We start from the raw sequence: 23,877 nt of genomic DNA, 5'->3' as shown, positions 1-23,877 counted from the left end.
TATCATCCATGCTAGTTTATTTCTTTTTCTCGCTTTCTTCTCGTGTGTTTATCTAGTTTGAGAAAACCCAAAAAGATTTCTCGTTCTTCTTTTGCTTGTTGGGAGCTTTCCCGTGTAAATAGTTTTATTTTTCTTTGGGTCAAGGTAGAAGACCATGGTTACAATGTTTAGTGGCTCTCGCATGCATGTTTGTTTATCTGTCAAGGAGCCATATTACTTTGTCTTCTCCTTTGTGTTTGCTTGCAGATTCTAGCTTAGTCCAGTGCACGAGCACTCTTATTATTGTTCACATCATTCGGTCGTGCAAGTGAAAGGCAATAATGACAATATATGATGAAGTGACTGAGCCTGGAAAAGCTGGTATGAACTCGATCTATTTTGTTTTTGTAAATATGACTAGCTCATCGTTCCTAATTCAGCTTTGTTGTGAGAGAAACATGTTTGCAATGACAACTTAGAGATCATAGTTTCTAATGCCATGCTTAATTAGCTAGGAGCTTATAATGGTTTGTCTTGGATGCCAACATGAATTTCATGATGATTATGATGTAGTATGATAGGATGGTATCCTCCTTTGAATGATTCAAGTGGCTTGACTTGGCACATGTTCACGCATGTAGTTGAAACAAAATCAACATAGCCTCTATGATATTCATGTTCATGGTGATTTATATCCTACTCATGCTTGCACTCAATGTTGGTTAATCTCAATGCATTTTGATGACTGTTTTTGCTCTCTAGTTGGTCGCTTCCCAGTCTTTTGCTAGCCTTCACTTGTACTAAGCAGGAATACTGCTTGTGCATCCACTTCCATAAACCCAAAGTTGTTCCATATGAGTCCACCATACCTACCTATATGCGGTATCTACCTGCCGCTCCAAGTAAATTTGCATGTGCCACTCTCTAAACCTTCAAGAAATAATCTGTTTTGCATGCCCGAACCGCTCACGTGGTGACAAGGGGCGATCAGTATCTTCCATGCTAGGCGTGTTATCCTCGATACGTGTTTATTCACTATCAGTCACGAGAAAGGGGACGGTAATTGGAATGCCCAGTTCCATGCTCAAATTGAAAAGATAATTACAAACAAAACTCCCCCTGGATTGTTGTTGGTATGGACGACACCCGAGTATTCGGCTAGTCGTGGAGTGTGATTGATCGGTGGTGGGGGAGTCAAAATTTTACTTTTCTGTTTGGGAACCGCCTATAGTATGTGTAGCATGGAAGATGGTGAAAACTCTTGGTCATCACGTTGACAATGAAAGCATGCCACCCAAAATTATTTATCTCTGTTTTAAAAGCTTGAGCTCTGGCACCTCTGCAAATTAATGCTTCCTTCTGCGAAGGGCCTATCTATTTATGCTTCTGTTGAGTCATCCTCTTCCTATAAAAGCACCAAATAGAGAGCACCTCCGTCATTTCTATGCTTTGATTTTAATTGTTATTGAGCATGACTTTGACTGGATCTTATTTGCCATGAATTACAATGTTCAGTCAGCCCTTGGTCTTTGAAGGTGCTCTGCATTTATGTTTTGCGGTCTCAGAAAGAGCTAGCAAGATACCATATGTTCATATTGCTTCATGATTGTTTTGATTGAAGTATTGACGTTTGAAACTTATTATTATTGCTCGCTAGTTGATTATGCCATTGATATGAGTTTGCCATGAGACCTAAATGTCATTGCTCATGTGGTTAGCTTATGATCTTGCTGAAAATCTGGATATGAGTTAGACATAATTGCAACAACAAGATCATACAGAGTTCGTAAAAGTTTTTCTTTTGTCTCTTTCAGTTTGTCAACTGAATTGCTTGAGGACAAGCAAGGCTTTAAGCTTGGGGGAGTTGATACGTCTCCGTCGTATCTACTTTTCCAAACTCTTTTGCCCTTGTTTTGGACTCTAATTTGCATGATTTGAATGGAACTAACCCGGACTAATGCTATTTTCAGTAGAACTGCCATGGTGTTGTTTTTGCGTAGAAATAAAAGTTCTCGGAATGACCTGGAAATTTACGAGGATTTTTTGTGAAATATATAAAAAATATTAGCGCATGAATCAACCGGAGGATTGGAACGAGGAGCCCACAAGACCACCAAGCGCGCCCCCTGGCCGCGCCTAGCAGGATTTTGGGGCCCACGGAGCTCCACCGCCTCCAACTCCAGCTCTATTTAGTCCCTTTCGTCCTAAAAAAATCAAGGAGAAGAGTTCATCGCGTTTTACGATACGGAGGCGCCGCCACCACCTGTTCTTCCTCTGAAGGACAGATTTGGAGTCCGTTCTGGGCTTTGGAGAGGGGAGATCGTCGCCATCGTCATCACCAACCTTCCTTCATCGCCAATCCCATGATGCTCTTCATCGTTCGTGAGTAATCTCATCGTCGCCATCGTCATCACCATGGACAATAGATGTCATGCAAGTTCCTTTCCCTAAGCACGTATGACTATATACGGAATGCATGCCTACATTACATTGACGAACTCGAGCTAGTTACATATCTCTCCATGTTATAACAGTTGCATGATGAATATCATCCGGCATAATCATCCATCACCGATCCAATGCCTACGAGTTTTTCCTACTCGTCCTTGCTACGTTACTTTGCCGCTATACTGTCATTGCTGCTACTGTTACTCTGTCCCTACTGCTGTCACTGCTGCTACTGGTTATCGTTGCTACTGTTGTTATCACACTACCTTGCTACTGATACTTTGCTGCAGATACTAAGTCTTTCAGGTGTGGTGGAATTGACAACTCAACTGCTAATACTTGAGAATATTCTTTGGCTTCCCCTTGTGTCGAATCAATAAATTTGGGTTGAATATTGATGTCAGCTGTGTATCCTTGGCAACGGCGCCAGAAATACTTCTGCTACTGCAACAAAAGACCTTCCAACAGCGCTAGAAATAGGCATGTCGATGGGAGAATACTTGGCTTCATCTTTCTGCTGCGTCTACACCTTAAGGGACTTCCTAGGCAAGTATGCAAAGGATTTCACCCGTGGCCTTGGAGCCTTGCATTGGTGTTCCCTCGAAGCGGAAAGGGTGATGTAGCATAGCGGTGGTAAGTATTTCCCTCAGTTTGAGAACCAAGGTATCAATCCTGTGGGGGAGTATCTCAAGATCCTGCACAAACACAAAAACTTGCTCCCAACGCTATGAAGGGGTTGTCAATCCCTTATAGATTGTTTGCCAAGTGAGAACTGAAAGCAACAAAGTAACAAAGCGAAGTAAAAGCGGAGGTGTAAACGATGGATGTGAATAGACCCGGGGGCCGTAGTGTTCATGATAATCGTTTATTATCCATGCTAGAATTGCATTAATTGGAAACTCAAATACATGTGTGGATACATACACAACACACTGTCCCTAGTGAGCCTCTAGTTGACTAAGTCGTTATTCAAAGATGGTGAAGGTTTCCTGGCCATAGACAAGTGTTGTCGCTTGATAAAGGGATCACATCATTAGGAGAATGATGTCATGGACAAGACACAAACTATGAACATAGCTTATGATTGTGTCAGTTTATTGCTATTGTTTTCTGCATGTCGCAGTCTTTGTTCCTATGACCATGAGATCATGCAACTCCCATACACCGGAGGAATACCTTGTGTGTATCAAACATCGCAACATAATTGGGTGACTATAAAGGGATCTATAGGTATCTCCAAAGGTGTCTGTTGGGTTGGCATGGATCAAGACTGGGATTTGTCACTCCATGTGACGGAGAGGTATCTCAGGGTCCACTCGGTAATACAACATCACAACAATCCTTGCAAGCAATGTGACTAAGTATTTAGTCATGGGATCTTGTATTAGGGAACGAGTAAAGAGACTTTCCGGTAATGAGATTGAACTAGGTATGGAGATACCCACGTTCGAATCTCGGGAAAGTAACATACCGAAGGACAAAGGGAACATCATACGGGATTAACTGAATCCTTGAGATAGATGTTCAACCGATAGAGATCTTTGTAGATTATGTAGGAGCCAATATGGGCATCTAGGTCCCGCTATTGGTTATTGACCGGAGAATGTCTCAGGTCATGTCTACATATTTCTCGAACCCGCACGGCCTGCACACTTAAGGTTCGGTTACGTTTTGGTATAGTTGAGTTATAGGTGTTGGTGACCGAAGCTTGTTGGGAGTCCCGGATGAGATCATGTACGTCACGAGGAGCTCCAGAGTGGTCCAGAGGTAAAGATTGATATATAGGAAGTCCTGTTTTGGTCACCGGAAAAGTTCTAGGCTCATCAGTAGTGTACCGGGAATGCCGGGAGGGTACCGGGGGACTACCGGGAGGGGTGTGACAACCCAAGGGCTTCATGGGCTGTGAGATGAGATGGACCAGCCCTTGGTGGGCTGGACAAAGCCTCCCCTAAAGGCCCATGCGGCTAGGAGTGGAGGTATAAGGCAAGAAAGTTTAAAAGAAAAGGAGGAAGAGTCCTCCCAAGGGAGTCCACCTCCCTTGTGGGAGGAGGACTCTCCCTTAGCTTCGGCCGCACCTCTCCTCCTTGAAGGAGGGACCAAGGCAGCCTCCTCTCTCCCTTATCCTATATATAATAGATGTATTGAGGGTTTTTGGGACATAGAAATCAGCCACGGCTGCCTCTCTCCCTCTAGATCCGTTTCTCCTCTAGTCTAATTCGACGATGCTTAGGCGAAGCCCTGCTGGATTAGATCACCACCACCGCCACCATGCTGCCATGCTAGAGAACTACTCTACCTCTTTGCCCCTCTTGCTGGATCGAGAAGGCGGTGATCGTCATCGAGCTGTTCCACAGATGGACCTTCTCTAAGGACCGCGAAGATGTTCCACCACATCAACCGCATTATATATGCTTCCGCTTAGCGATCTACAAGGGTATGTAGATTCACTCTCCCATCTCATAGATGATCATCACCATGGATAGGTATTGCGTGTGCGTAGGATTTTTTTTGTTTCCCATGCAACATTCCCCAACTGTGGCATCATGAGCTAGGTTCATGCGTATATAATATCTCGAGTAGAACACAAAAGAGTCTGTGGGTGTTGATGTTCAATTTACTGCCCTCTTTAGTCTTTTCTTGATTCAGCGGTATTGTTGGATTGAAGCAGCTCAGACCAACATTACTCGTACGCTTACGAGAGACCGGTTTCATCGACTAACATGTAACTTTTTGCATAAATATAACTGGCGGGTGTCTGTTTCGTCAACTTTAGTTGAATCGGATTTTACTGAGGCGGTCCTTAGAGAAGGTTAAATAGCAACTTGCATATCACCGTTGTGGTTTTGCGTAAGTAAGATGCGATCATACTAGATACCCATAGCAGCCACGTAAAACATGCAACAACAAATTAGAGGACGTCTAACTTGTTTTTGCAGGGTATGCATGTGATGTGATATGGCCAAAGACATGATATGATATATTGGATGTATGAGATGATCATGTTGTAATAGTTAAATATCGACTTGCACGTCGATGCTACGACAACCGACAGGAGCCATAGGGTTGTCTTTAATTATTTTTGCGCTTGGAGATGCTTTGCTTTATCGCTAGTAGTAGCTTTAGTAGTAACAACATAGTTAGCGCGACAACCTCGATGACAACACCATGATGGATATCATGGTGTGGCGCCTGCGGCGATGGAGATCATGTCGGTGCTTTGATGATGTAGATCAAGAAGCACAAGTTCAGGGCCATATCATGTCACTTATGACTTGCATGTGATGTTAATCCTTTTAAGCACCTTGTTTTGCTTAGGACGATAGTAGCATTATAATGTGATCCCTCACTAAAATTTCAAGATAAAATTGTGTTCTCCCCAACTGTGCACCGTTGCCACAGTTTGTCGTTTCGAGACACCACGTGATGATAGGGTGTGATAGACTCAACGTTCACATACAATGGGTGCAAAGCAGTTGCACACGCGGAACACTCGGGTTAAACTTGACGAGCCTAGCATGTACACACATGGACTCCGAACACAAGAGACCGAAAGGTCGAGCATGAACCATATAGTTGATATGATCAACATGGAGATGTTCACCATTGAAGCTAAACTCAACTCACATGATGATCGGACTTGAGTTAGTGAATTTGGATCATGCAACACTTGAATGACTAGAGGTATATCAATTTGAGTGGGAGTTCTTAAGTAATATGATCAATTGAACTCATTATCATGAACATAGTCAAAAGGTCTTTGCAAATTATGTTGTATCTTGCGTTGTAGCTCTACTTTTTTAATATGTTCCTAGAGAAAATTTAGTTGAAAGATGATAGTAGCAATTATGCGGACTAGGTCCGTAAACTGAGAATTGTCCTTGTTGCTGCACAAAAGGCTTATGTCCTTAATGCACCACTCAGTGTGCTGAACCCCGAACGTCGTCTGTGGATGTTGCGAACATCTCACATACATGTTTTTGATGACTACGTGATAGTTCAGTGCGTACTACTTAACGACTTAGAATTGAGGAGCCAAAGACGTTTTGAACGTCCCAAAACATATGAGCTGTTCCAAGAGATGAAATTGGGATTTCATGCTCGTGCCCGTGTTGAGAGGTATAAGACCTCCGACAAGATTCTTTGTCTACAAAGTAAGGGAGAAGAGCTCAATCGTTGAGCATGTGCTCAGATTGTCTGGGTACTACAATCCCTTGAATCGAATGGGAGTTGATCTTCGAGATAAGATGGTGATTGACATAGTTCTCCAAAGTCACTGCCACCAAGCGGCAGAGCTTTGTGATGAACTATATCCTATAAGGGATAGAGACGATGATCCTTGAGCTATTCGTGATGTTTGACACCGCGAAGGTAGAAATCAAATAGGAGCATCAAGTGTTGATGGTTAGTAAAACGACTAGTTTCGACAAGGGCAAGGGTTAAAAGGGATAATTTATGAAATGGCAAACCAATTGCCACTCTAGTAAAGAAACCCAAGGTTGAACCCAAACCCGAGATTAAGTGTCACATCCCTGACACCTTAAGCAAGTTAGTCTTGTGCTCATGTATTCTTTGCATTGCATCTAAGAAATTTTCCAACAAGAACAAGCAAGTGGTAAAGGAAAAACTCAAAACCCTAGCCACTACTTTAAATAAAGGAAATCTCAAACTAGTTAAAATCAATGAACCCAAAATGGCCTCAAGAAATGTTCAAACTTTCTGATAAATCATGAAAGCAAATGAGCAATGAAGAAAACATTTTTCTTGACACTATAAGCATTTTAAATAAGTGCAAAAAGCTACTGGCTTCAAGTTTTAAATTTGAAATCAGAAACTTTAAACTTTCAAAAATATTGAAAACTTTGAGAATGGTTGGAAATATTCCAACAAATATTCTAGTGTGCTTAAAATAATTTTTACAAACTTTTTGGGAGCTGAAATAAATAGAAGGTTAATGAAATAGTAAAACAGAAACAAATCAAAAAAAACAAAAGAGAAAGAGTGAGAAAACCCTTACGTGTCGCCTGAGGAGGCCCAGCCCACCAGGGGCAGGGTCGTCTTCTTCCTCTGCCTTCTGGCAGAGGGGAGATCGACCACGGCGGCCCCCTCCACCTCCTGCTTCGCCGTGGCAAGCTCCAGAGCCCCCCGGGACAGCGCGACAACGGGGTTATCCTCCCCGAGGCCGACCCTATCCATTCCCCAGCGCCAGTTCCCCCCTCCTCTCGGATCTTTCCTCCCTCCTTCTGCCGCCATTACCACGAGCTCGAGCTCGAGCCGCAACGCCTCTAGCCACGGGAACCTCCCTCCGAGTAGTCCAGCAGCTTCGCCTCGTCGAGCTGGTCCTCGCTGCAGAAGCCGAAGTCTCCCCGAGCTCTGCATCGCCCCCAACACCATCGTCTTCCACCTTCGGCCGCCGCTAAATCGACGGTGAAACGCCGGCAACAGCCCTTCCCCGAGCCATCTAAGCCCTGCTCTGCACTCCCCGTGAGCATGCGGTCATTTCCCCTCTCTTTCCCCTCGGATCCGAGCCCCCTAGCCACTGGACCTTCCAACCCGTACTCCGGCCGCCGCCCCGGCTCGTCGCCGGCTTACTCCGGCCACCTATAGCCCTCCCTGAGGCCAGCAGTGGATGTGGTCGAGCCTGGAGATCACTCCAGTGCTCTCAGCTTCCTGTTCCGAGCACCACAGCACATTCAGCATGTCTCCCGCGAGGATCCGCCGCGGTTTTGGTCGCCGCCGGCCAGCCTCCGGCGAGGGCCGACGTGGCCAAGCTAATCCAGTAATTAAAACTCTTAAACTCTCGCTGACAGTGGGCCCAAGGCCAAGTCAACCCAGTTAAGGGGCTGGTCAGCGCGGGATTAACCCCAGAGAGGCTGACTAGTGGGTTCCCCCTGTCAGGTTTGACCTGAACAGGTCGGCTGACCTGCTGATGTCAGGCTGACGCAATAAAGAGAATTTCCAGTATAGAAATAATTCCAGAAATGTTTAAAACTTAAAAAAATCATAGAAGTTAATATGTAACTCCAATGAAAATAATTTATATATGAAAAAGTATCAGAAAAATTCAAGGAATCTCAATATGCTATTTTCAATCATGTTTGAAAAGGTTACAGAACCCAAACATGTAAATTAATGATTAATCCAATTCTTATAAATACTTTATAAATGGAATATTAAAAGTATTTAAATTTATTTTTGTTTGACATGATCAAACATTGTTCTAATAACAAACCAGTACCTTAACATGACATCTCATGCATGCTAACATCAAGTTGATCTAAGCATCACGCCGAATCAATTAAATCGGTATCCGAGAATACCTCGTTTGAATTGATATTTGAATGTGATTCAAATCAACTTCAAACCTAATACATGTTGATTATAATAGTTTATCACTTTGCATTCTCATGCCATGCTCATGCATCATCTTGTTTGCATACGATTGTTATTGATTGTTGCCGTTCATTTCGGTAGGCTTCGCACCCCCGGATTCCACCGAATATCCGTCTGACGGATATTGTCCCTCCTCTGAGCAACAAGGCAAGCAACCCTTTTGATCATCCCGATAATTCCCATGTTCTTGCTCCTGCACTTATTTATTGCATTAGGATCAAATGCTTCAACTGCTCTTGCCACGTTAGTTGAACCCACTTCCTTTGCATGACCTAACCTTGTCACAGTAAATAGCCGAACCTTGCAACCTAGCATACCTGGTAGTTGCTTGAGCTATGTTGTGCCTTATCCTGCTATGCATGCTATGCTTAGAGTTGTGTATGGTCTGTCATCTGGGAGATGAACAGAATTGTGAGAATGTGTTCGGCAAGCAAAGGTTGTGTGTTGAACCTGACTTGGTAAAGGTACCGGTGAAAGGCTGTGTAGGAGTACATGGCGGGTTGTTTCATTGGAACCATCCATAGGAACCGAGTTCCGTGTATGTAATCCAAGACTAGATACTACCACACGTTGGGATACTTAATTGACCCTCTCGACTTATTAATCGCTTAGTACTCGGTCGAGGAGTTGCAAGTAGTTTCTGGTGTTTATAGTAATGCTGGAGGCCGTGCTTGGTGCTGACCTGAGAGGTGGGCCGTGATGCGGTAGGCAGTGGCACGGTGTACCAAGTGGCACCCGGATGGTGGGCTTGGGAACCCTGTGCACATCGTTTGAGGCCGTGGCGGAAACCTCGGCCGGACTTCCGTACGGGTTACTCTCAGATAGGCGATAAACCTGGACTAGGTACTAGTGTGGTTAACGGTCGTGGCCGACTCCCTCGCTGGGCTCCCGCTTGAAGGTTGCCGAGGTGCATGACGTGCACATGGTGATAAGTGGCGAGAGCGTGTGTGACGAAGTACACCCCTGCAGGGTTATGATCTATTCGAATAGCCGCGTCCGCTGATATGGACTACTTGGAGACATATGTTGTTCATAGATAACTTAAATGGCTACTCATAAAATTGTCAAGATAAGCGTGAGTGTCGTGGACGGCAATTCCGTATGGAGACGGAATGATTCCACGATCATGTATTGTTGTGGTGTTAGTGGACTCTTGTGCGAGAAATCAAGTTGTCAAAAATTATTTCAAAATGCAAGTTGTCTAGCCGCGAGTCAAATGTTGGCTTTCTGCATGAAACCCCACAATACCCTTTTGATACCTTGCATGAGTAGTTAGATATCCTAAAGTCTTGCTGAGTTTCTTCGTACTCATGTTTGCTTAATAAATGTTGCAGAGGTTGCTAATGACCCTAATGGAGGGTTCTTCGTAGACATCAACGACGACGAGTAGCTGGTGTCCCAGCTACGATCTGGCCCTAGGTTTGGATCTGTAGTATAGTCAGGCCATGTGCCTTCTAGTTGCACCTGTCTGTACTCAGACAGTTTTAAACTCTTCCGCTGGCTTGTAACTGAATGACTGCTATTATGGGTCGTGCGACCCTTAATGTGTAATATTATGTGTGTGGCTCTTCCGAGCCTCTTAAATAAAGCTTGTATGTTTATGGTTATGTTGTGATGCCATCGATGTATCTATACATATCGGTATGCCATGCGTACGTGTGTCGTACTTGATATGTATGGGGTTTGATTACCTAGTCGTGAACTTTAGTAGCACTCCTTACAAGGAAATGCCCCTTTGTGATCCAACGAGCCCTGGTAGCTCGCTACTGCTCCGGACACATTGGTTGACCGGCATGTGTCCTTCTTAGCTGCTGTGTCTGTCCCCTTTGGGGAAATGTCACGCGATGTAATGGAGTCCTTGTAGCTTGCTACGACTCATCTACACTCGCTGGTGACCGACACCTGCTTTGTTGGGTCATGTATGCCTGTCCTTGTGCGGTACTGCCACTTTGATTTATGACTAGACATGTCGATCCGGGTTCTTTGACATTGGAATGCTAGCGACACTATTGCATACGTGAGTCAAAAGACGCAAACGGTCCTGGCTAAGGTAAGGCTGCAGCCGTGGAGTTAACCGTGCGTGAGACCGCAAAGGGATGCGATGTGTTACAGGCTGGATTCCTATGGCTTAGGATCGGGGTCCCGACAGCGTTGGTATCAGAGCCTGACTGAGTGTAGGATTACTAAGCCAAACTGGTCGAAATTGAGTCTAGAATTGCTTTAGTTATATATAAGGGAATTGTTTGTGGAAGGGAACGTAAGACTCTTGTTCTCTTCTCAAGTTATTCTATTCTGGTCATCCTCGTCTTTTCTGCGGGAATTAAGGACTAGGTTACTCATCTTCTTCTAGGCTCGTGTTTCTGATCGGTAGATTATAGGACTACGGGTCAAGAGATATTGGGTTTCTGTCATTCCTAGGAAAAAGGAAGTAAGTTTGATGATCAGAGAGTTGAACTTGATAGTTGAGTGGTTACGCTATTCCATTTTGGGTTGTCTCAAAGTTTGCTGCCCAATTTTGCATTCGGAGCTGTAATGCTTTTGCATTACTCTCTATTTACAGATGCCTGGCCGTCCTTCTCGTCAGGTGGTACGTCTGACCAGGTGCATTGATGTGCCGGGTCATACGGCCATGCTGGTCAGGGTGATGTCGGTGTGCGGTTACCGCTGGTACCCCGAGTACACAGTGGAGGAACAGTACCGAGACTTCAACCAGAGCCAGTACATCTGCACTGTTAGGGTATTTCCAGACTACCCTGGAGCTGAGAAGCCAATCCATTTGTCCTATGGGTTGGGGGTCACCGTTGACATGGCAGTACAGGATGCTGCCTATTCAATGCTGACCATTATGAGAGCGAGACATGCACTGCTGCAGAATTCAGAGTTCTGCTATGTTCCGGCCTCTCAGCCTGGTGAAGAGGGATGCCTCAGTGGAGTCTATTTTGATTCTTCTATGGAGGATCCACTACTGCAGTCCACTGTTGAGATGCTAGAGAACAGAGACAGGGATGCTCGTGCTCTCCGTATGGAGCTTTATGCTACCCGTGCCCGTCTGTGGACGGCTTTGACACAGCTGGCACCGGTAGTCCAGACAGGGTATGGAGAGATGGAGATGCTGAACCCTGTTAGGACCCATCTTCCGGCCCACGTTGAGTGGCCAGCTATAGGAGGAGTCACACCTCTTCGGGGACCCCTCTTACCACCAGTCAGGGGACCAAGGCCACATCCGTGTCCTTATGGATCCCAGGGATCTCAGGCTAGAGTGTTTCCTGATCCGCAGGTTGAGCTTCCAGGTCATGGAGGTAATCTCTATGAGATGTTCTATGCAGATGCCTGAGCTGTGAGCGGAAGGATAGTATGTTAGTAGCCGTACGTTCACAGTCCTGCGTGGCTTGTGAAGTATGCCTGTGATGTGAAATGAATTCCGGAGGCCTAGATAAATAATGTGTAGGAAGCTTGTAAGCCTCTGATGAGTAGTTTCATAATTTCAGTAGTTTGCTCTTCGGTTAAGTTTGTACTAAACTATGTAAGGGTGTGTATGAACCATGGTGTATATATAGCAGTTGCTTGTTACCATGCTGTTCAGATATTGATTTCCGCATTCCGTGTGTTCAGTACATTCTTAATCCATAGCTAGTATTGATATGATATTGAGCTAAGCTATGAGTTTGTTTGTCAGGATGGTGTTCACCAGGTTGAACCGTGCCCCTGCTCATGAGCAAGGCGAGGGTAGTCAAGCGTCGCAGGAAGACCTGCCTCACCCGCCTTCTCTGGTGGAAGTGATGCTTGAGGCAGAAAGAAACAAAAGGGAGACCAATCGACTGTTAGAGCGTATTGAGCAGAATACGACTCGACAGCCTAGGAATGCCGCAGTGTCCCTCAATGACTTTGTGAAGCTGAATCCTCCAAAGTTTCATCATTCCGTCGATCCCCTCGACGCTGATGACTGGTTGTGCAGCATCTCACGCAAGATTCGCTCTGCGAATGTGTCTGAGGCCGACAAGGTGACCTTTGCGGCGTATTTCCTGGAAGGACCCGCCAATCTGTGGTGGGAGAATTTTGAAGCTATGCGTCCCACTGAACCAATAGCCACATGGGCAGACTTCAGTACAGCTTTTTGTCTGCACCATATTCCGGAGGGCCTGATGGACAGAAAGAGAGAGGAGTTCTGTGCCTTCACTCAGGGCAAGTTGTCTGTGGATGCCTATAGCCGCGAGTTCGGTAATCTCGCCCGCTATGCAACAGAGGAGGTGTCTACTGACGCCAAGAAGCAAGCAAGATTCCGTAAGGGTCTGAGCCCTGAGCTTCGTCGTGATCTGCGCCTCCATGAGTGTGCAAGCTTTCAAGCCCTGGTCAACAAAGCGATCAGTGCCGAGACTTGTCATACTGACTTCGAGGCCACAAGGAAGCACCCCCGTGATTTTGGCTCGTCTTCTGGTTCCGCGTTTCCAAAACGCAGGCTGTGGGTTCTAAACAGTTCTCTACCGCCAAGATATACTCCGAGGCCATCCTACGTGGCGCCTCAGACGAATCAGGCCAACCCTCCAACAAAAGCTTATGGTGGTCCAGCTAGCAATGCTGCACCACGTGCCAATCAAGTGATATGCTACAAGCGTGGAGAACCAGGGCACTATTTGTTGGGGAACGTCGCATGGGAAACAAAAATTTTCCTACGCGCACGAAGACCTATCATGGTGATGTCCATCTACGAGAGGGGATGATTGATCTACGTACCCTTGTAGGTCGTACAGCAGAAGCGTTAGTGAACGCGGTTGATGTAGTGGAACGTCCTCACGTCCCTCGATCCGCCCCGCGAACAATCCCGCGATCAGTCCCACGATCTAGTACCGAACGGACGGCACCTCCGCGTTCAGCACACGTACAACTCGACGATGATCTCGGCCTTCTTGATCCAGCAAGAGAGACGGAGAGGTAGAAGAGTTCTCCGGCAGCGTGACGGCGCTCCGGAGGTTGGTGATGACCTTGTCTCAGCAGGGCTCCGCCCGAGCTCCGCAGAAACGCGATCTAGAGGTAAAACCGTGGAGGTTTGTGGTCGGGCTGCCGTGGCAAAAGTTGTCTCAAATCAGCCCTAAAACCCCACTATATATAGGAGGGAGGGAGGGGAGGAGGCAGCCTCAAAACCTAAAGGTTTGGCCGAAATTGGAGGAGGAGGAGTCCTACTCCAATCCTACTTGGAGTAGGATTCCACCTTCCCACTTGGAAACTCTTTCCACCTTGTGTTTTTTCCTTCTCAAACCTTATGGGCCTTAGTGGGAACTTATTCCAGCCCACTAGGGGCTGTTTTATCTCTTCCCATAGCCCATGAGACCCCTTGGGGCGTGACACCCCTCCTGATGGTCCCCGGCACCCCTCCCGGCACTCCCAGTACACTACCGATGAGCCCGAAACTTTTCCGGTAATGCACGAAAACCTTACGGTAACCAAATGAGGTCATCCTATATATCAATCTTCATTTCCGAACCATTCCAGAAACCCTCGTGACGTCCATGATCTCATCCGGGACTCCGAACAACATTCGGTAACCAACCATATAACTCAAATACGCATAAAACAACGTCGAACCTTAAGTGTGCAGACCCTGCGGGTTCGAGAACTATGTAGACATGACCCGAGAGACTCCTTGGTCAATATCCAATAGCGGGACCTGGATGCCCATATTGGATCCTACATATTCTACGAAGATCTTATCGTTTGAACCTCAGTGCCAAGGATTCATATAATCCCGTATGTCATTCCCTTTGTCCTTTGGTATGTTACTTGCCTGAGATTCGATCGTCAGTATCCGCATACCTATTTCAATCTCGTTTACCGGCAAGTCTCTTTACTCGTTCCGTAATACAAGATCCCGCAACTTACACTAAGTCACATTGCTTGCAAGGCTTGTGTGTGATGTTGTATTACCGAGTGGGCCCCGAGATACCTCTCCGTCACACGGAGTGACAAATCCCAGTCTCGATCCATACTAACTCAACTAACACCTTCGGAGATACCTGTAGAGCATCTTTATAGTCACCCAGTTACGTTGCGACGTTTGATACACACAAAGCATTCCTCCGGTGTCAGTGAGTTATATGATCTCATGGTCATAGGAACAAATACTTGACACGCAGAAAACAGTAGCAACAAACTGACACGATCAACATGCTACGTCTATTAGTTTGGGTCTAGTCCATCACGTGATTCTCCTAATGACGTGATCCAGTTATCAAGCAACAACACCTTGTTCATAATCAGAAGACCCTGACTATCTTTGATCAACTGGCTAGCCAACTAGAGGCTTGCTAGGGACAGTGTTTTGTCTATGTATCCACACATGTATATAAGTCTTCATTTAATACAATTATAGCATGGATAATAAACGATTATCATGAACTAAGAAATATAATAATAACTAATTTATTATTGCCTCTAGGGCATATTTCCAACACTATTCCCGTGAGTGTCCTCAGAATGTGGGTGCCAAACAACCCGGACAGTTCGTCGGGCAAGCCAAGTCGGGCAAAGCTTACTATGTGAAGCCAACTCCTGCATGTGGCCGTGTGAACTATGTGTCAGCAGAAGAAGCTGCAGAGGATCCCGACGTCATGCTGGGTACGCTTCTTGTTAATCATCACCCAGCGTCCGTTCTCTTTGACACTGGGTCTTCTCATTCCTTCATTTCAGAAAGTTATGCACAGTTGCATAACATGTCTTTTTGTGATATGCCAATTCCATTGGTTGTCCAAACTCCTGGTAGCAAATGGCAAACCTCTAGGATAACCTATGACAATGAAATTCTAGTAGACAGGCTAGTTTTTCTAGCCTCATTGATAGCCTTGAAATCTTCGGATACTAATATCATCTTGGGCATGGACTGGATCTCAGCTCACTATGCCAAGATTGATACTCATTCTAGAAATGTCCAGCTTACCCATCCCTCGGGTGAGATAGTAAATGTCTCTACTCAAGTTGCCAAATGCCAACTCTATTCCTCAAATGCCAACCCTCTTCCGGAACTTGAAGACATTCCGGTAGTCCGTGACTTCCCGGATGTTTTTCCAGAGGAACTGCCAGGAATTCCACCTGACAGAGATGTAGAGTTTGTGATAGATCTTGTTCCGGGAACTGTCCCAATAGCCAGAAGACCTTATAAGATGGCACCCCTGGAGCTAGCCGAACTTAAGAAGCAACTAGATGAGGCCTTGAATAAAGGTTTCATTCGTCCTAGCTCTTCTCCTTGGGCTTGCCCCGGCCTCTTCGTCAAGAAGAAAGACAGAACGGATCGGATGGTTGTAGATTACCGACCAGTTAATCTGGTCACCATAAAGAACAAGTATCCGCTTCCCAGGATCAACGACCTGTACGATCAGCTCGCTGGATCCTCAGTCTTCTCTAAAATGGATTTGAGGTTGGGATACCATCAAATCATGATTAAGAATGGGGACATTCCAAAAACGGCTTTTGTTACTCGTTATGGCCAATATGAGTACACCGTCATGTCCTTCGGTTTGACCAATGCCCCAGCCACCTTCTCTCGACTAATGAATTCAATCTTCATGGAGTATTTGGATAAATTCGTCGTGGTATACCTCGATGATATTCTCATCTACTCGAAGAACGAACAAGAACATGCCGAGCATCTAAGGCTGGTATTGATGAAACTTCGAGAGGATCGCCTTTATGCCAAATTTTCAAAATGTGAATTCTGGTTACCAGAAGTGACCTATCTAGGACACATAATCTCTGGTAAGGGTATTGCTGTGAATCCCGAGAGAGTTCAAGCTGTCCTTGATTGGAATCAAACTGAATCGGTTAAACAAGTTAGGAGTTTTCTTGGTCTAGCGAGCTATTGTCGCCGCTTCGTCGAGAATTTCTCCAAGGTTGCAAAGCCTCTAACTAAACTCCTCAAGAAGGATAAAAAGTTCGAGTGGACACCACAGTGTGAGCATAGTTTTCAGGAACTGAAAAGACGCCTGACTTCCGCACCTGTGTTGCTACCACCAGATTTTTCTAAGGACTTTGTTATCTACTGCGACGCCTCGCGACAAGGATTAGGTTGCATTCTCATGCAAGATCGTGATGTGATCGCATACGCATCTCGACAGTTGCGTCCACATGAGGATAATTATCCCACACATGACCTTGAGCTTGCTGCTTTGGTCCATGCACTAAAAACCTGGCGATATTACCTTCTGGGTAATCGTTGCGAAATATTCACCGATCACCAAAGTCTGAAATATATCTTCACCCAGCCGGATTTGAATCTCAGGCAAAGACGATGGGTTGAGTTGATCTCGGATTACGACTTAGGGATAACTTACACCCTGGGGAAGGCCAATGTTATGGCCGATGCACTAAGTCGTAAATCTTATTGTAACAATTTGATGCTACAACAAGGTCAACCACATCTCCATGAGGACTTTCGGAAGTTGAATCTTCATATCGTTCCTCAAGGATTCCTTTCTACCCTGGTGGCGAAGCCTACTCTTAGGGATCAAATCATAGCCGTGCAGGCCTATGATAAGGGTATATCCCGGATCAAGGAGAATATTGCTAGCGGCAACGCTAGGGATTTCTCCATCAATGAGAAAGGTGTTGTGTTCTTTCAGAACCGTTTAGTGGTTCCCAAGAGCAAACGTCTGCGGCAATTGATCCTTAAGGAGGCTCATGATTCTCCTCTCACCATTCATCCCGGTAGTACTAATATGTATCAGGACCTACGCCAGAGGTTCTGGTGGACTACGATGAAGAGAGAAATTGCTGAGTTCGTTGCTAACTGCGATGTTTGTCGTCGAGTTAAGGCAGAACATCAAAGGCCTGCTGGCACCCTTCAACCTCTAGCTATTCCTGAATGGAAATGGGATAAAGTTAGCATGGATTTCATTACCGGATTTCCCAAGACCAAGAAAGGGAATAATGCTATCTTTGTGGTCATTGACCGTCTTTCCAAAGTGGCTCATTTTCTTCCTGTTCGTGAGAGTATAACAGCTAGCCAGCTAGCAGAGTTATATATCTCCCGAATAGTGTCTCTTCATGGTGTTCCCCTGGAGATTAACTCGGACCGTGGAAGTATCTTTACTTCTCGCTTCTGGGAAAGTTTTCATAATGCCATGGGGACTCACTTATCTTTTAGCACTACTTTCCATCCCCAATCAAGTGGTCAAGTAGAAAGAGTGAATCAAATTCTAGAAGATATGCTCCGAGCTTGTGTTATATCGTTCGGTATGAATTGGGAGAAATGTCTTCCATTCGCCGAATTCTCTTATAACAATAGTTACCAATCAAGCTTGGGCAAAGCCCCTTTTGAAGTTCTCTATGGACGAAGATGCCGAACACCTCTTAATTGGTCAGAAACCGGAGAGAGGCAACTCTTTGGCCCGGATATGATCCAGGATGCAGAAGAGCAGGTTCGCATTATTCGTGAAAAGTTGAAAACAGCCCAGTCTCGTCAAAAGAGCCAATATGATCGTCATCATAAGGCTGTGACCTTTGAAGTTGACGAGAAGGCTTACCTTCGGGTTACACCTTTGAAGGGTACCCATCGATTCGGTATCAAGGGCAAGTTGGCTCCTCGTTACATTGGTCCTTTTCGCATTCTTGCCAAACGAGGAGAAGTTGCTTACCAGTTGGAACTTCCTCCGCATCTTTCCAAGGTTCATGATGTTTTCCACGTCTCGCAACTCAGGCGTTGCTTTTCGGATCCTATCCGTGAAGTGGACCACGAAACGCTTGATCTCCAAGATAACCTTTCATACCAAGAATACCCCGTGCGTATTCTTGATCAAGCTGAGCGTACCACTCGACGTCGAAACCTCAAGTTTCTTAAAGTTCAATGGTCAAATCATTCTGAAAAGGAGGCAACTTGGGAAAGAGAGGATCGTCTCCGACTTGAGTATCCTGCGTTATTCCCGACGACTTCTAAATCTCGGGACGAGATTCTTTTGAGTGGGGGTGAGTTGTCACATCCCTGACACCTTAAGCAAGTTAGTCTTGTGCTCATGTCTTCTTTGCATTGCATCTAAGAAATTTTCCAACAAGAACAAGAAAGTGGTAAAGGAAAAAGTCAAAACCCTAGCCACTACTTTAAATAAAGGAAATCTCAAACTAGTTAAAATCAATGAACCCAAAATGGCCTCAAGAAATGTTCAAACTTTGTGATAAATCATGAAAGCAAATGAGCAATGAAGAAAACATTTTCTTGACACTATAAGCATTTTAAATAAGTGCAAAAAGCTACTGGCTTCAAGTTTTAAATTTGAAATCAGAAACTTTAAACTTTCAAAAATATTGAAAACTTTGAGAATGGTTGGAAATATTCCAACAAATATTCTCGTGTGCTTAAAATAATTTTTACAAACTTTTTGGGAGCTGAAATAAATAGCAAGTTAATGAAATAGTAAAACAGAAACAAATCAAAAAAAACAAAAGAGAAAGAATGAGAAAACCCTTACCTATCGCCTGAGGATGCCCAGCCCACCAGGGGCAGGGTCGTCTTCTTCCTCTGCCTTCTGGCAGAGGGGAGATCGACCACGGTGGCCCCCTCCACCTCCTGCTTCGCCGTGGCGAGCTCCAGAGCCCCCCGGGACAGCGCGACAACGGGGTTATCCTCCCCGAGGCCGACCCTATCCATTCCCCAGCGCCAGTTCCCCCCTCCTCTCGGATCTTTCCTCCCTCCTTCTGCCGCCATTACCACGAGCTCGAGCTCGAGCCGCGGCGCCTCTAGCCACGGGAACCTCCCTCCGAGTAGTCCAACAGCTTTGCCTTGTCGAGCTGGTCCTCCCTGCAGAAGCCGAAGTCTCCCCGAGCTCTGCATCGCCCCCAACGCCATCGTCTTCCACCTTCGGCCGCCGGCAAATCGACGGTGAAACGCCGGCAACAGCCCTTCCCCGAGCCGTCTAAGCCCTGCTCTTCACTCCCCGTGAGCATGCGGTCATTTCCCCTCTCTTTCCCCTCGGATCCGAGCCCCCTAGCCACTGGACCTTCGAACCCGTAATCCGGCCGCCGCCCCGGCTCGTCGCCGGCTTACTCCGGCCACCTATAGCCCTCCCTGAGGCCAACAGTGGATGTGGTCGAGCCTGGAGATCACTCCAGTGCTCTCAGCTTCCTGTTCCGAGCACCACAGCACATTCAGCATGTCTCGGGCGAGGATCCGCCGCGGTTTTGGTCGCCGCCGGCCAGCCTCCGGCGAGGGCCGACGTGGCCAAGCTAATCCAGTAATTAAAACGCTTAAACTCTCGCTGACAGTGGGCCCAAGGCCAAGTCAACCCAGTTAAGGGGCTGGTCAGCGCGGGATTAACCCCAGAGAGGCTGACCAGTGGGTCCCCCCTGTCAGGTTTGACCTGAACAGGTCGGCTGACCTGCTGATGTCAGGCTGACCCAATAAAGAGAATTTACAGTATAGAAATAATTCCAGATGGACTCTCCCTTAGCTTCGGTCGAACCTCTCCTCCTTGGAGGAGGGGCCATGGCGGCCTCCTCTCTCCCTCCTCCTATATATACTAGAGGTATTGAGGATTTTTGAGACATAGAAATCAGCCTCGACTGCCTCTCTCTCCCTCTAGATCTGTTTCTCCTCTAGTCTAATTCGACGGTGCTTAGGCAAAGCCTTGCTGGATTAGATCAGCACCACCACAACCACGCCGCCGTACTGGAGAACTCATCTACCTCTCTGCCCCTCTTGTTGGATCGAGAAGGTGGTGATCATCATCGATCTGTACGTGTGCTGAACGCGGAGGTGTCGTCCGTTCGGCACTAGATCGGGATGGATCGTGATGGGATCGCGAGACAGGTCGTGATGAGATCGCGGGACGGGCTGCGACTTGGATCGTGAAGATGTTCTACTACATCAACCGCGTTATATATGCTTCCGCTTAGCGATCTACAAGGGTATGGAGATTCACTCTCCCCTCTCGTAGATGATCATCACCATGGATAGGTATTGCGTGTGCGTAGGAAATTTTTTGTTTCCCATGCAATGTTCCCCACTAGAAGGATGGTTGGTGATGATGACGGCATCGATTTCCCCTCTTCACAGCCCAAATCACTCTCCAGATCTTCCCTTCCAAGGAAGAACAGGAGGCGGCGGCGGATCCGTATTGTAAAACGCGATGAACTCTTCTCTCTGATTTCCCCTGGATAGGAATATATAGAAGTGGAAACGAGGTCGATGGAGCCTCAGGGACCCCACAAGCGAGGGGGGGGCGACCTAGGGGGGCCTTGCACGCTTGTGGCCTGGGGGTGGTCCCTCTCCGATAGATTCTTTCGCCAGTATTTTTTATTAATTCCAAAAACGTTCTCCGTAAATATTTGGGTCCATCCAAGAACTTTTATTACTGCACAAAAATAACACCAAGGCAATTCTGGTGAAAACAGTGTCAGTCCGGGTTAGTTCTATTCAAATCATGCAAATTAGAGTCCAAAACAAGGGCAAAAGATTTGGAAAAGTAGATACGCTGGAGACGAATCAACTCTATTTGATCTTGTTGTTGTAAATATGTCTAACTTATGTTCCGATTTTTAGCTCAAATTATAAACTAATCACATTCACAATAATATTTAGGTCTCATATTTACTTATATCAATGGCATAATCAACTAGCGAGCAATAATAATAAGTCTTGGATGGCAACAATTTTGTCAAAACAATCATAATACAATATGATAAACTGGTATCTTGCTAGCCCTTTCTGAGACTGCAAAACATAAATGTGGAGCACCTCCGAAGAACAAGGACTGACTAGACATTGTAATTCATGATAAAATAGATCCAATCATACTCATACTGAATATCAATTAATAACAAAGCATACAAATGACAGAGGTGCTCTCTAACTGGTGCCTGTTTATAAGAAGGGGATGGCTCAACAATAAAGTAAAATAGATAGGCCCTTCGCAGAGGGAAGCATTGATTTGCAGAGGTGCAGAGCTCGAGCTTTTAAAACAGGGATGAATCAAATTTTTGGGTAGTATGCTTTCATTGTAAACATAACAACTAAGAGATCTCAATATCTTCCTTGCTAAATACATTTGTAACATCCCAATTTTCCTAATTGGGAATGTTTTACATTGTAGCTAAGCATCTATGCATATTGAGTGAATTAAATTTTAGCACGTGAATTCTTTCGTCTTTTTTTTTTGCATTTCCATTTTTCCTCGCACGAGAAATGCCCGGAGAAAAAAACTCTCTTGCACGCAAGAGAGAGAGCGGAGGAAAATGACACTCCAAAGTACGGGAAATTTTGAAATGTTGGAGCCAAGAAAACCCAAAGTTCTTTTGCGAAAATAATTGCAAAAAGAAATAAAGCAAATTGGGAATTTCTGAAAAAAATTCATTTTTTAAAAGTTTTTATTTTGGCTTTAAAAAAAATGTTATTTGGGTAGAGATTCTTTTTCTGATTTTTTTGGTATATAATACCATATATAAATATTTTGATTTACTTTCCTTTTTTCGTTTTTATTTTCTGTCTCGGAAAAGTAATAAATAGGAAAGGGTTATTTTTTCTTTTACCACCGCCGCCTTGGGCGCTAGATAGCGTGGGCCGTATCCCCCTTTCCCTGGGATCCCAGATCCCTTTAATATAGGCCAACCGACCCCCTCTCCCCGCCCCTTCTCTCTCTGCCTGCGGGCCCTCACCTACCCGAGCCTAGCACCGAGCGGCCATCTCCTTCTTCCTCTCCTTCCTATTCTCTGCACCCGAGACCGAGCCCCTCCCCAGCTCGCGATTTCTCTGCCGATTCTCTCCCTCTCCCTTCCATAGCTCTACCCCCTCCTAGCCTATAAATACTCCCCACCCCTAGCCGACCCCGTTCCCAACCCTACCTCGCCGAGCCGCCGTCCCCTCGCCGCCCGAGCAACCTCGCCAGAGCAGCAGTGCTGCACCCGTCTACCCCGCCCAGGAGCGCCCCAGCACCCTCTCCACCCCCGCCGCCGCCTCCCCGAGGAGGAGGAACCCCACCGCCGCCGCCCCGACCCCTCCACTCCCCCGGAGCTCCCCTCCCTCGCCGGAGCTACTGTCCCAGCCGGTACTCTCTCCTCCCCTCTGTTATTTTTTCTCTCTTTGTTTTATAACCGTTGGATCTAAGAGGATGGTCTAGATTAGATCACTAGGTAACCTTTCGGTTTAGTCCAGTAAACCAGTGGTTTTTTTGTCACTTATGAATTAACCAGCAAACTTTGCCTAGCCTAGGAAGTTTGCTCAAAGTCATGAAACAAACACCCCCGCAGCCAATAGCCTCAGGCCACGTGTACCCCTCTTTTTAGCACTAGTAGTTTTATAATTTTCTGCCTGTTTGCAAAAACAGAAACTTTCTGTTTTGTTTTGGCGACAACTTTTTATCCCTAAGTCCAATGACATTGATTCTTTTTCCAGTAGCTCAAAAATTTCCTGTAGTTTTTAAAAACATATAATTTGTCTATGTTTGAAATTTTCAAATAGAAGTTAGAGCAGATTTAGTTAAAACCTTGTTTTGCCTATTCCAGGAGTTTGAAAAATGATTTTGAGTTGATTCTTTTTGCAACTGCTTCCTAGTGATAAAATCTTACTGTGGTAGAAGGTTCAAAAAATGTAACGTAATTTTACTGGTGTTTTCAATAGAAACAAGTTTCTGCCATACCGGCGCGTGATGAATTCTTTTGCTTAAGCTTTCGCAAATCCTTTCTTGTGATGTTATTTTTACTTGTTGCATGAGTGAAGTGCTTATGGTGTGCTATGTGCTTGTATCGGTAGATCATCCGGAGTGTGAAGAGTGTTACTTAGAAGCGCTCGAGCAAGACAACTATCATCAAGGCAAGTCATTTTTGACCATGTTATTTTACCTATGTTTTCGATGCATAGTAGATCACCTTCTTTGCCCAATTTGCATGCTGCCTAGGTGCTTGGAAACTTTAGTGTAAGTTGTAGTATCATGTGGTAGGAACACAACACCCCGATACTTGGCCCCGGGATGACAATTTTCTTAATGCTATGCTTGAGTAGACGGGTTATTGGTTGAGTGTATGCCACAAGTGATGCGAGGTTGATATAATAATCAAGACCGGACTAAGACAAGACTTTCAAGACCTTGG

Source organism: Hordeum vulgare, chromosome 3H (genome assembly GCF_904849725.1).
Source record: "Hordeum vulgare subsp. vulgare chromosome 3H, MorexV3_pseudomolecules_assembly, whole genome shotgun sequence".
Lineage (NCBI taxonomy): Eukaryota > Viridiplantae > Streptophyta > Magnoliopsida > Poales > Poaceae > Hordeum > Hordeum vulgare.
The sequence above is the reverse complement of the archived record's forward strand: the minus strand, read 5'-3'. Positions refer to the sequence as shown.